Source organism: Diplotaxodon limnothrissa, linkage group LG5, assembly GCF_057381915.1.
Source record: "Diplotaxodon limnothrissa isolate DT_005_m linkage group LG5, D_limnothrissa_male_GT1.1, whole genome shotgun sequence".
NCBI classification, from domain to species: domain Eukaryota; kingdom Metazoa; phylum Chordata; class Actinopteri; order Cichliformes; family Cichlidae; genus Diplotaxodon; species Diplotaxodon limnothrissa.
The window spans coordinates 33,704,876-33,716,903 of NC_140600.1; the positions used below are offsets into that span (position 1 = coordinate 33,704,876).

At 38.3% G+C, this 12,028-nt stretch overlaps 1 protein-coding gene across 1 annotated transcript in view; it reads left to right on the forward strand.

Moving 5' to 3' along the window:
* LOC146632685 (metabotropic glutamate receptor 4-like) overlaps positions 1–12,028 on the forward strand; it is a 222,497-nt gene that overhangs the window by 171,110 nt on the left and 39,359 nt on the right. The window lies entirely within an intron of this gene.

Genomic DNA, 12,028 nt, shown 5'->3' on the forward strand with positions numbered 1-12,028 from the left:
TACTCCATTATGCTCAACAGCTAGTCACCAACCGTGTCTGATGCAGGCAGCTCACTGTTGATTTTAAAGTTGTTGTTTTTTTTGCTAAAAGCAGCTACTTGGTATGGCTGCAAAAAGTTGAGAGAGGAATAAGAGTGCAACAAAACATTGAAACTGTTGGCTAGACACCTAAACGATGATCTGAAGTTGATTATAAAGCTCTGCAAAGCTGACGGGAGGAGTATATTCAGGCTATAATTCTCTACAGGCTCAGACAAAAGACTTTTACGTTCTACGTTGTTCCACATTCGATATTTCTCGCTGTTTTTTCTTTTTCTTTTCAAAGAAAACAAACTTGCACTGTTTTAAACCCTAAATAATATCAATTATAGCATCTTTAAAAGTAATAGATTTATTTTGGAAAAGCAAAAAGCAAAAGAAACTAAGGTGATAATTAGATTCACTTTTGGAACCCAGCTTATTTCTATAGCCAGTCCCAAGCCCCAGGTAAATGGGGAAGGTTACATGAGAAAGGGTATCAGGTGTTAAAATCAAACAAGCAGATTATTGAGGTTTCCATATGCGATTTCTATACCAGATCAGTCAGGGCTAGAGTTAACAATAACTGCGGAAACGGTGTTACTGTTGGGTGAAGACAAAGAAAGGGGGAAGGTGTGTTTGTAGGTAGCAAGAGAGAAGGGAAGGTCTAAGTGGGGAGGTGAGAGCAGGGACTCTGTAGTCTGGTAAAGGGAAAGAGCTAGTTCATGTGCTGGAGAGAAGGAAGGTATATTGTTTGTGCAAGAGACCAGGTGGAAGGGAAGCAAGGACAGAAACACTGGAGGTGATTGGTAATGAGGTTATTGGATGAGACTTCAGTGGACATGTAGGTGAAGGGAACAGAGGTGATGAGGAGGTGTTGGGTACGTATAGTGTTAAGGAGAGAAATGCAAAAGGACAGATGGTTGTGGATTTTGCAAAAAGGATGGAAATGACTATGGTGAACATGAAGAAGGAACACAAAGGGATGTATAAGAATGCAAGGACGTACACATAGGTGCACTACATCTTATACAGAAGAAGCAATCTGAAACACAAGTGGAAACAAGAAGTGGAAGTGAGTGAAGACATAGGCAAGGATTAAATGGTAGAAATGTTGCACAGATACTGCCATGAGGGCATTTGTCCTATTCTCTGGACAGAGTAAAGAAGACAGAGTGACGCAATGGTGGTCACATTCATAAATGCTACTGCAGGAAAGTATTTAAAGGAAGAGATTAGCAAAGAAAACATGGAAAGTAGTCGGGCTGATGAAGAAAGCTGACAGGACTACTGTGAGACTTTTTAACCAGATTGTTTAATAAAATCTTGGACAGTGAGAGGATGCCTGAGCAATAGAGAGGAAGTTTACTGGTGCTTTTCAGGAACAAGGGTGATGTGCAGAGCTGTAGTAACTACAGAGAGATAAAGTTGGCGAGCCAGATCATGAAGATATGGAAAAGAGCTGCTGAAGTTAGGTTAAGACAGTGGTTCTTAACCTTGTTGGAGGTACCGAACCCCACCAGTTTCATATGTGCAGTCATTGATCCCCTCTTTAGTGAAAAATAAAATATGATTTATTTTTTTTTTCAAATTCAAGACATAGATATGTTTTTTTACTGGTGCACAAAATGAGCCGTGCATGTCAAGGCGGAGGCTCTGCCGAACCCCTGAGACTGACTCACCGAACCCCTAGGGTTCGATCGAACCCAGGTTAAGAACCACTGGGTTAAGAAGATAGGTGATAGGTGCAAACAGCAGTATGGCTTCATGTGGAGAAAAGAGCACAGTTCCAGTGTTTGACTTAGAGTGTTGATGGAGGAGTGTAGCGAAGGTCAGAAGGAGTTTCATAGTGTATTTGTGGTCTAGAGAAAGCAAAGTGGTATACTGCATGAGAAAGCCAGGAATGGCAACGAACTATGTGAGGATGGTGCAGGACATGTTGGTTTTGAGCTCCTTTTTTTCCAGTGGTGATGGGGAGTTTGACAGATGAGGTCAGGCACACGTCTCTGTGGAGGAGGATGATCACAGGCAATGCTGTGATCTGTAATGAGAGCATGGAGCAGGTGGAAGAGAGCCTGGAGAGGTGGAGGTATGCTTTGGAGACAAGAGAAATGAAAGTAGAAGCAAGGCAGAATACATTTGTGTAAATGATAGATGTAACAGGGAATCTACACGGAGCAGAGGAAGTGAAAATGGACAAGTATGCAACTATCAACTATCCGAGAGAGGAAAAAGACACTACAGGTTTGGTGGACACAAGTGTCAGGAGTGATTTGTGACAGTAGGATAGCAGTAAGAGTTGAAAGGGAAGTTTTGCAAGATGGCCTCTTATGATATATGGTTTGTAGACGGTGACACAAATGGAAAGATAGGAGGCTGAGCTGGAGGTGGAGGTGAGTTCAAGATGTTAAGATTTTTTGTTGGAAGTACCCAGAATGAGTATATCAGAAGAGAGAAAGTGGATATACCAGACAAAGGATGTTAAAAATTGAGCTGCCAGGGATGAGTAAAAGTGGGATATCACAGGAAAGATTCATGGAAGTCATGAAGGAGGATATGCAGAGGGTTAGTGTGACAGAAGAGGATGCAAGGGATAGGGGTGGCATGAAGGCAAGGATTTGTTGTGGTGACCCATAAAAGGAACAGGTGAAAAAAAAGAAGAAGAATTAGGTGTGTTATTAGTGGGGAAAAACTCAAGTAAGAGTTGCTGTATGCAGCCCAGCAAGCAAGAACACTGCCAAGAAACAGTCTAACATTGCTCTCGACTGTCAGGTCTTAGTGATCCCTTGAGAATCTCCCAAGTTTGAAAATTGCCACGTATAGCCTCAACCCTCGAGTGACATCAATTAATGGAAATATTTCTCCCTAACGTATGCAGAGTAGCAAAATGACTAATTAATAACTACAGCATAACACTGAAGTCTGCTGGAAAATGTAACAATACAACAGAGAAGAAACCAGAGACACAAATAAGATTTGTATGATAATGACCATCATTACAGCCAAACACTGCAGAATTGTTGCAGATTTCATGCAGTAATAATCCATATCTTCTTAATTACAGGTAGCTAGTATTGCCATTAAAGGCAGATCATCACAACTGGACTGTTAGGATCAGTTCTTTCCTCTAAAAGAAGAGTCCAAGTGATGACTCAGTGGCTTTTCAACAACCTAAAAAATTAACACTCAAATGCCCAGATTTGAATTATTTAATATGACGATAAATTTACGCTTACAAATTACTTGCATATTCTCTTTATTCTTAAAATGTGACAGTATTGTGCTTTAGAGGATCATGGAAAGCTGGATATAATAGTGCTCTGTGTCATTCTTTTGGTAATAAAAAGAAAGTTGAATTTGATTGAATTATTGTAATTTCATATAGCCCCCACTTGCCTCTGAAATAAACATATACTGAATCGAGACAGCTCACTGTGAGGACACAAAATATACAGCAGATAAAGAAGTCATAAAAACAATCACATTATGCTTCATAACATAGTTGGGAATGAGGAATAATTTGGGGGGCATACAGCATGGACAGAAAAATAGATCAGCACACAATTAGAGAACACAATGTTTAAAAAATCCCTCTCTTGAATTTACAGTTAAGAATGAGCAATTTGTCTTTAGGCGGAAACCATGCAAACTCCAAGAAATCAAAGGAAATAAAAGTAACAATCTAGCTGCTGTACGGTGAAAGCACTAACCACCGAGCCACCACTCTGCCCTGGAGCCAGATGTGTATATCCCCAATCTACATACACCAGTTTCCACACATACACTAGTATTTATAAACAAGACTGGCTTTATATGGCGGTAATCCACACATCAGTGGCTGGGCTGAGTTTCACATGCTGCAGCATTATGAGTAAGAGAAAGAAAAACATCAAAGACAGAATCTGGGCAGGATTTGGAGTCGGCGCATTGCACAGATTCACATGTACAGTAACATTTATGAATGTGAGCACAGTCATTTTCTGAAATAGTGACCTGACTGGCAAAGTTTACTTTGCTTTTATTTCTTATTTCTTCAGCCCTTCAGTTAATGCTAATTCAAAATTTATAGATCTAGATAGCTTTTAATGTTAAACCCCCCCCCCCCAAAAAAACCCCATGAAGTGCCTCGTTAGGTTGACAGCACTCATCGGGACTGCAGCAGCAGAAAGAAACAAAACAAAATACAGTACACTGCTTGAATGGGTGGCGGACAATAGGAGTACATGATTCTCTTACTAATGATGGAATTTGTGTTGAAAATGCATGCTATCTTCACTCAGTTCAGCTGTTGTGAGGCCACAGGTTAATGTTACACTCTTCATTGTCTTTATTCTTTTCATTTTTTAATATTTAGTTCTTATGAGGAACCAGCTTTACTTTTTCTTCTGGCAATTTTTGGTTGCAAAAAACAAACAAACTGATTTTGTTGCAGGGAGGGGGGAATCCCTCTTAGTGCACTTCAGTAGTGCCATAAATCACAAAATGCTCCAAACCAGCAGGCTTTGTGGAGGTGGGATTTACAGCATGACTAAATTAGATTTTTAAGGTGGTTGTACGTTGTCTTACAATGCTATATGCATCGGTCACAGCTGTGCATTACCCTATGATATAACATGAATAATATAGACTAATTTTATTTATTTATTTATTTGTGAAAGATTTCCAAAGATTTTACCATGCTATTTATTGCATGGTAAAATTTGAAGTGACTGTAATAGACCACTCAGTCAAGAGGACTTTGTGGCAGTGCAAAATTTACAGCTTACTTTTCTAAATGTGATGAAGAACTCTGATTTGTCAGGTAGTTAACTGCCAGAGGAGACATTCCCATTTAGATATATTACCTCTAAACAGTTTCTCAATTAACTCTATGAAAAATATACTTGATATGAGAGCCCAGCTGATACAGGATTCTCAAGACTGATATCGATATTAAGCAATTTAAAAATCCCATTATATCAGTCCATATTTTTTTATGTGAAGCTATTTAAGTTATTACTAAGATAATATAACAGTGCAGTTTTATAAATAAACTTATCATCACAACAAGTCCTAGGTTAATTAATTATGCTCTACTCCTCAGCTTGTTGTTGTGTTTGTGGCCACACCTTTTGGCAACAGGGAAGTTGCAGAATACCCCCTGGTGGACAAACTATGTAATGCAACACTCAGGACATGGTTGAAGGGTGTTTCTCCCATCTCGTCTTCACATCATTTATCAGTTGGTATAAATGGCAACACAAATATACTGACAAATAATAATATTTGTTTTGTAATATAGCAGTTGGACTACCTGATATACTACTAAATCGCTATACATTACTTTGTATTGCAAATGTTGAATTGACTTATTTTGCATCTTTTACCTTAATGTTTCCAAATTTTCTTCAACCACTGACAGTGGAGTGTTACGTTTCGGTGTTGTCAGTGTGTTGTTTTTGGCGTGACTGTTATGTGTTTCCTGTTTTACTTTGAAAGTCTGTGTTATCTTAGTCTTTTCAGTTTACGTTTCCCTGTCTCGTCAGTTCTGAGTTGCCCCAGCTGTGTTTCCCTCTTGTTGTCCATTTTCCTGATTCCTCCCTCTAGGTATTTAAACCCTGTGTTTCAGTGTGTCATGGTCGCGATCTCCCCCGTGTTGTAAATAGTTTGGTGTTTTGTTGTAAATAAATAGTTTGTTGTAAATAGATTTGTCGATACTTTCGTTTCGGGATTTTGGTGGTGAGCTTTAGTGGGGGTTTTTGTGTGTGTTTTTTTTTCTTTATTTTTACTTTTTTCGTGTTGCACTCCGGTTGCCTAGGCCGGGGTGTAACATGGAGGTACAGTAAAACCTGCTTTTCTTCCTTTGTTGAGCATAAGAAGTCATAACAACTACACCAAAGCAAAGCAATTCTGACGTACGGTGTAAATGGGCATGTTGACATGCAATTATGCGTGATTGTGGATGATCATGCCACTTACCTCTGCTGTACTAATGTGTATAATAACATGTAATGATAAAAGACAAGGACCCCTGTGCTGAGACTCTAGAGAATCTTAATGTTTATTTATTTGTAGATAAAGGGCAGGGTTGGTAAAACAATAAATAACTGAAACAGCCCTGGTGAAACAGTACAAACAAAATACACCAGAGACATACTTTTACTCAAGGGGTGAGCTGCAGAACCAACAGCTGGTGCTGTGTTCACAGGCAATAAAACCCAACACAGAGTATTCTAAAGAGATAACACAGAGGGTTACATTCAGGGCATCACTCAGGTGGATAAGATAGTACTGATGGATCAATTTGTCTACTGATTGGCTACACTGACCTGCCCACCCCCCCAAGAGGAAATGTTGCAAAGAACAAAAAAACTAGATAACTCCAGTGACCCTCTGGGAGTCTGCAGTCTGATCAACACCATGGCCAACACTCATACCATGTTTTCATTTCCTTATATAAATGAGATGGAAAACATGGCACATTGTTTATGTTTGGGAGCAAATGTATTTCCATTTATTCTTCTTTGTGTCTTGAAATATCTGTAGTAGTTTAATACTGAATGTTGAATACCGATCTAGATTGATATTAACACATGGGTCTGGGGGAAGATTTACAATATATGTTTTGAATTAGTGTTTTGTGGTAAAAATTGCAAATAAACAAACCACCCTGTTTCCTCCCTCCCAAGTTATAGAAGATAAGCCAGTTGGTAATCTAAATATTTCTTAATGTCACAAAATCCTGTGCAGACCAAAACAAAACAAAATGTCAAACCGTTTATTAATACTGTCTGACTTTCCAGCTCTGTCTGTGGCACTCCATAGTCCTTGTGTTTCTTGTAGATGATGCAGACCTTTAAAACTCATCAGGTCGCATTGTTTTTGTTTTGTTTTTTGAAAAACAAAACAAAAAAAAAGGCCAAATCATTTCTTAAAATAGCTGGGTACTGCATTTTTGAGCAATTACAGCAACAGAGTTTATTATAATGAAGTAAGGGAGCATTAATGTGGCTTATTTTTTTGGGTTATTTTCTGCAACCAAAACAGGCTTAATACACCTTGGTACTTATTTGGCAGGTCTCTGGAAATCTATTCTCTAACACAATTTTCCCAAAGATATTCCTTAACTTTGCATTCTGATAAAGGTTATGAGTACTGGTCCAAAATTTCCCTGAGGTGACCCTTCATGCATTATCAGAAGGAACCGCTCTGATCAGGATAGAAATTTTCATCAAAGTAAAGGTGATCACTCGGCCCTGTACTTATTTGCAGTGACCCTTGCAGCGACCTCTCACTCCCTCAGACACACACACACTATAACAAAGTTACTGAATTCATCACTGTAGAGATCAAGGTTAGTTTAGTTTTTGATCAGAGATATCAAAGCTCTGTTTTATGTTATGGGATTTGCTGAATTTATAAATCTATAGAGAATCTCCAGTTTAATCCTTAAAAATAAAGATGCTCTGCTTCAAAATGTAAATGTGTGTTTTATCTGCAAGATGGATTCAATCAGTGAAACCAAAACTATAAATGGGGAAAAACTGTTATACGAGGAAGTGTTCCACAACGAGACAAGGAAAAAGAGCAAATGAAGCAAACATATAATGATTGTTATCTACCAATAAAACCAATGATGATCTTTAATGATTATTTGTACTCTCAATGATTATGCACTAGAAATATTTTTAGCCTTCAGTTGCTGCAGAAGCTAAATTAATAGCTCTGAAAATACCCACATTGACATCGTTAAGTTTATCTCTATACTAGGAGTGAGTGTTGTATAGGCACCTGCATCTCACACTAAGTAGCTGTTCTTCTATCACTTGTCTCGCTCATTACAGACATTTTAGTATTAAACTTCCCTATCAGCTCTGCTTCACAGGGAGTGAGAGTCTCACAGAATTTGTTTGAGGTTAAAGTATGACACTTGAGCTGCCTCTTCACTGGTGGGGAGCTTTGCAGTGTCCCTGTGGCAGCTGTGCAAAAACCACATGGGGCATGCTGCAGAATTATCAGTGTCCTGAGAGGGTTAGACTGCTTAGTGTGATCAAAGGATAAGGAGGGCATGAGTGACTGAAGAAAAAAAGTGAGACTTGTCTTTTAACTGGGAATGAAGGAGATGTAAAACTGATATTGATTAATGTTGAGAGGAGAGGGGAGGTAGAGCAGGGACCCATTTCGCTGGCTGTGTGTTTCGCCTCTGTATTAACGATGTGAGCGGAACAGCACAGAGAAAGTAATGCAGATAAACCGCGCATGTGCTCTCACATCCAACCATCTATTTTTATACTGCTCACCCTAAACAGCGTTCCAGGGTGACTAGGGGGGTTTTCAGCCTTCTCTGGGTAAGAGATGGGGAATATATTGGACAGCTTGCCCTTTTATTACAAAAAGGATTTTGTAAAAAGTAATTGAATTCATTGTGGAAATAGATTAAATTATTTTAGGAAGCAGAAAATCTCTGATCAGTGGTGTGATGGAGAGTTTAAATAGTTTAAAATTTAAAGCCTACCCTTGAGTTGATTCCAAGCGTGAGAACATGAAAAAGACGATACAACTAATACAACTATTAATCAGTAAATAGCAATTACATTTAATTAGTTAGAAATTTGACTGGGGTAGGTTTTGAAATCTGTTTGCTAATATGATGTAACCAAATAGGTTATTTGCATATACACTAATTGGCCACTTTAATAGGTGCACCTGAGTTGGACTCCACTTCAGCCTAATCCAGGTCAACCCCAATCCTGGACTGGGTTTGCCTCGAGAACTGCCCTAATTCTTCATATTCAACAAGGTGACAGGAAACATTGCTCTGAGATTCTGATCCATATTGACATAATAGCATCACACAGTTGCTCCAGATTTGTCAACTGCACAACCATCCAGCAAATCTTTGTTTCACCACATCCCAATGCAGCTCACTATTAGATTAGATCTAGAGACTCTGGAGGCATTTTGAGGACAATGGATTCTTTGTCATGTTCAAGAGACACGTTTGAGATGAGCTTTGTGACATGGAACATTATCCAACTGCAAGCAGCCATCAGAAGATGGGTAGACTGCGGTCAAAAAGGGATAAACACAGACAATATTCAGGAAGGCTGTGGGGTTTAAACATTGTTCAGTTGGTTCTGAGGGGCTCAAAAGGTACCATTTGTTGGTTACACTGTTGTTTATTACATTGTTGTGACTTATCAATGGCTTTGTGGGTGATAAAACCAGCTGTGACATGTTTATTGAACATTAATACAGTATAGTTGTAAAATGATTATTTTTTTTAAAAATCAGTGTTAATATTGAAATTACATTTGCTTGAAGTTGCATTTTAATTATTTGCTTCAATAACCAATTTTTTGAGTTTTCTTTTTTGAGTATTAATCCAATAACAGTTTTTTAAATGTGATATCATATTTGTTATCATTTTTGATATTTTTTTAATATACTTTAAATTACTATTTCTGTTTGACTGAAAACATACACACAACAGCACATTTTTAGTCCGACATGAATTGAGACTTTAGCTCTACAATCACGTATAGGAAAATTCACAGAAAATGTGAAATGAAGGTGCGTGACACATGTCAGCAGCGTCACATTAACTTAAAAGATGGTCCGATTGCCTCAGTGGATTGGATGGCCTGCAGCCGGTCGTAAGCTGAAAAATAGGTCAAAGGTTTTGTGCCCACACTGTCTGTCACATAATGTCTTGTGTTTCACCTCAGTGGAAGACACCCACACTCAGCTTCTGCTTTGCTTAATCTAAAAGGATTTCTCTGAAAGCAAAACGCCAGCTTGGAAAAGTTGTGCGAGAGTGCCAAAATGCCAATGAGGAGTTAGCTACAAAGAGAGACAGAAGGAAAAAGGGAAACTGTCTTATGGAGAAGAGACAATACAAAGTTAGTGTGGGTGGCCTGCCAAGACTGAGAGAGAAATATCACTCTCACACCCACTCTGGCTCACAGGATTCCCCACGGCATAAGCATGGCGGCCAAACTGTGACAATCTCTGTCCAATCAAGGCCCTGTGGCCCTTAATTACTGAGCCGTAACCTCCAACAATAATTCATGCATTTTCAAAAGCTCATGAGATAATCTGAGACTTAAAACCCCTTTGGTCTGCAGTGAGGAGCTGGAGATCTAGCAAATGAAAGATGGCTAACAGAAGGAGACCTTTGCTGATTTGGAGGCTAGCACTCTCTCGGATTGAAGTAGCTGCCGAAAATAGCTTGCACCTCAAGAGGATAGTTGTTGCATGATAATGTTTAGGAAAAAGTTTACTTGTGAAAGCTGTATATCGGCATGTCCAAAAGTATCAGATAACCACATAGTCACAAAAAACTGTTCTAGCCTGTATATGGTTGAGGTTTGTTAAGGTGGCTTTTAATATTGATATTGATCATTTGTAGTTCATTAGTTCACATCGGTTCTGACAGTATAATGTCTTTCTTGTTATTAAGCCGTATTTGTTTGAACAATTATATGAAGGGGAGGCACCAACTGTGGAATTTTCAACCAATACCAATGTTTTATATAAAAAAATTTTTTTTTTTTTATGTTTAAGAAATTTTGTGACTTTAACTTGTTGTATTTGTGGCATCCTATTAGAGTACTACATTCGGATTCAGTGAGCTCTTTAAAACAACCTATTCTTTCACAAATGTTTAGAAAAACTGACTACATCCTTGGTGCTTGGTCTGTGGCAATGAGACTGAAAACACCTGATTTAAAAGATTAAGAGATGTTTAGTATAATGCAGGTCTGTCCATTTTTATTTTTGAAAATCATTCACTGCATTACAGTAAACTCTACTTTTAAATAGAGTCAGGTTTTGGCATGGCTTAGGTTTTGATTTAGTTACTCTCTGTCCTATGGCAAAATTGGTTTAACTTACTTTTTGTCATGTTTAAAAAGACTCTAGTTTACTAATGCATTAACCTAGAATTTAACCAAATTACTTACTGAAATATACTGAAAAATATGGAAGTAAGTTAAGAAGCTCTATAGCATCAAGTATTTTTTTTCAACCAACAATATGGAAATTATTGTGTGAGTATCAGCAGCTCATTCCCTGCTGTGTGCTTATTAACTTGCAAAGCCTAATTGAATTCTATGCAGCTCTATCATTAGCTTATCCCTAGTAATTAGTCTATTGTAAATCTTAATTGAACACACCTGCTTTTAATAATGGCTAATGCACATACAGGAGATTTACATAGAAACAGCTTTAAGACTTCATGCATGTGAGCAGACAGCCGAAGTTAGGATTGGCACGTTGTATCTCCTTAGACCCCACCTCCTCACAGCAATTAACAATCACAAAAACCTCTGGAACAACCTGAGCCAGGATTAATAAACTCCTATCACGAGTTATTACATTGAGCCCATAAGGGGATTATCCCTGTCCTGTGAATGGATGTCTCTATTTCCTGCTTCTTTGGGTCTTCTAAATTGAACCAGGCAATAAATACTGAATTCAGAGTTGGACACTCAGTCAAGAAGGTAAGGAATACAAAAAATTGATCAAATTGGAAGAACTGTTTAAAGCAACTAATGAAAAATAGCATGAGGCATATTTTTAAAATTTGTAGAATAGAAATGCAGGCCCAAAACATAATGCTCACGAAAATCACACAGAGGGAACTCTACTACTCCTTCAGAAGATATAAGAAAGACTCTTCATTTTTAACAGATGAGATTTCCCAGAGGAGAAGACCTTGCACTCCAGATATTAGAATTGATTTGGTCCTCTGCAGCGATCCAGATATTTACTTTCTAGCTAATTGCAAGAGGCAACACCATTCAGTACATAAAAAATAAGACTCACTGAGGAGCAATGCATTTTCTTCTGTCTTTTGGACTGATGCCACACCCTTCGTTTAAAAGGTTTAGCTCATTCCAAGTAGCGTGAACACAATTGTCTTATCTAAAAGCTGCCATCCAGAGTGGGGATGACACAGAAGACAAGTGTTGAGAAGATAAGTTTTCCTGACTATTGGCACACATCAGTAGTATCTTCATCAAGTTAC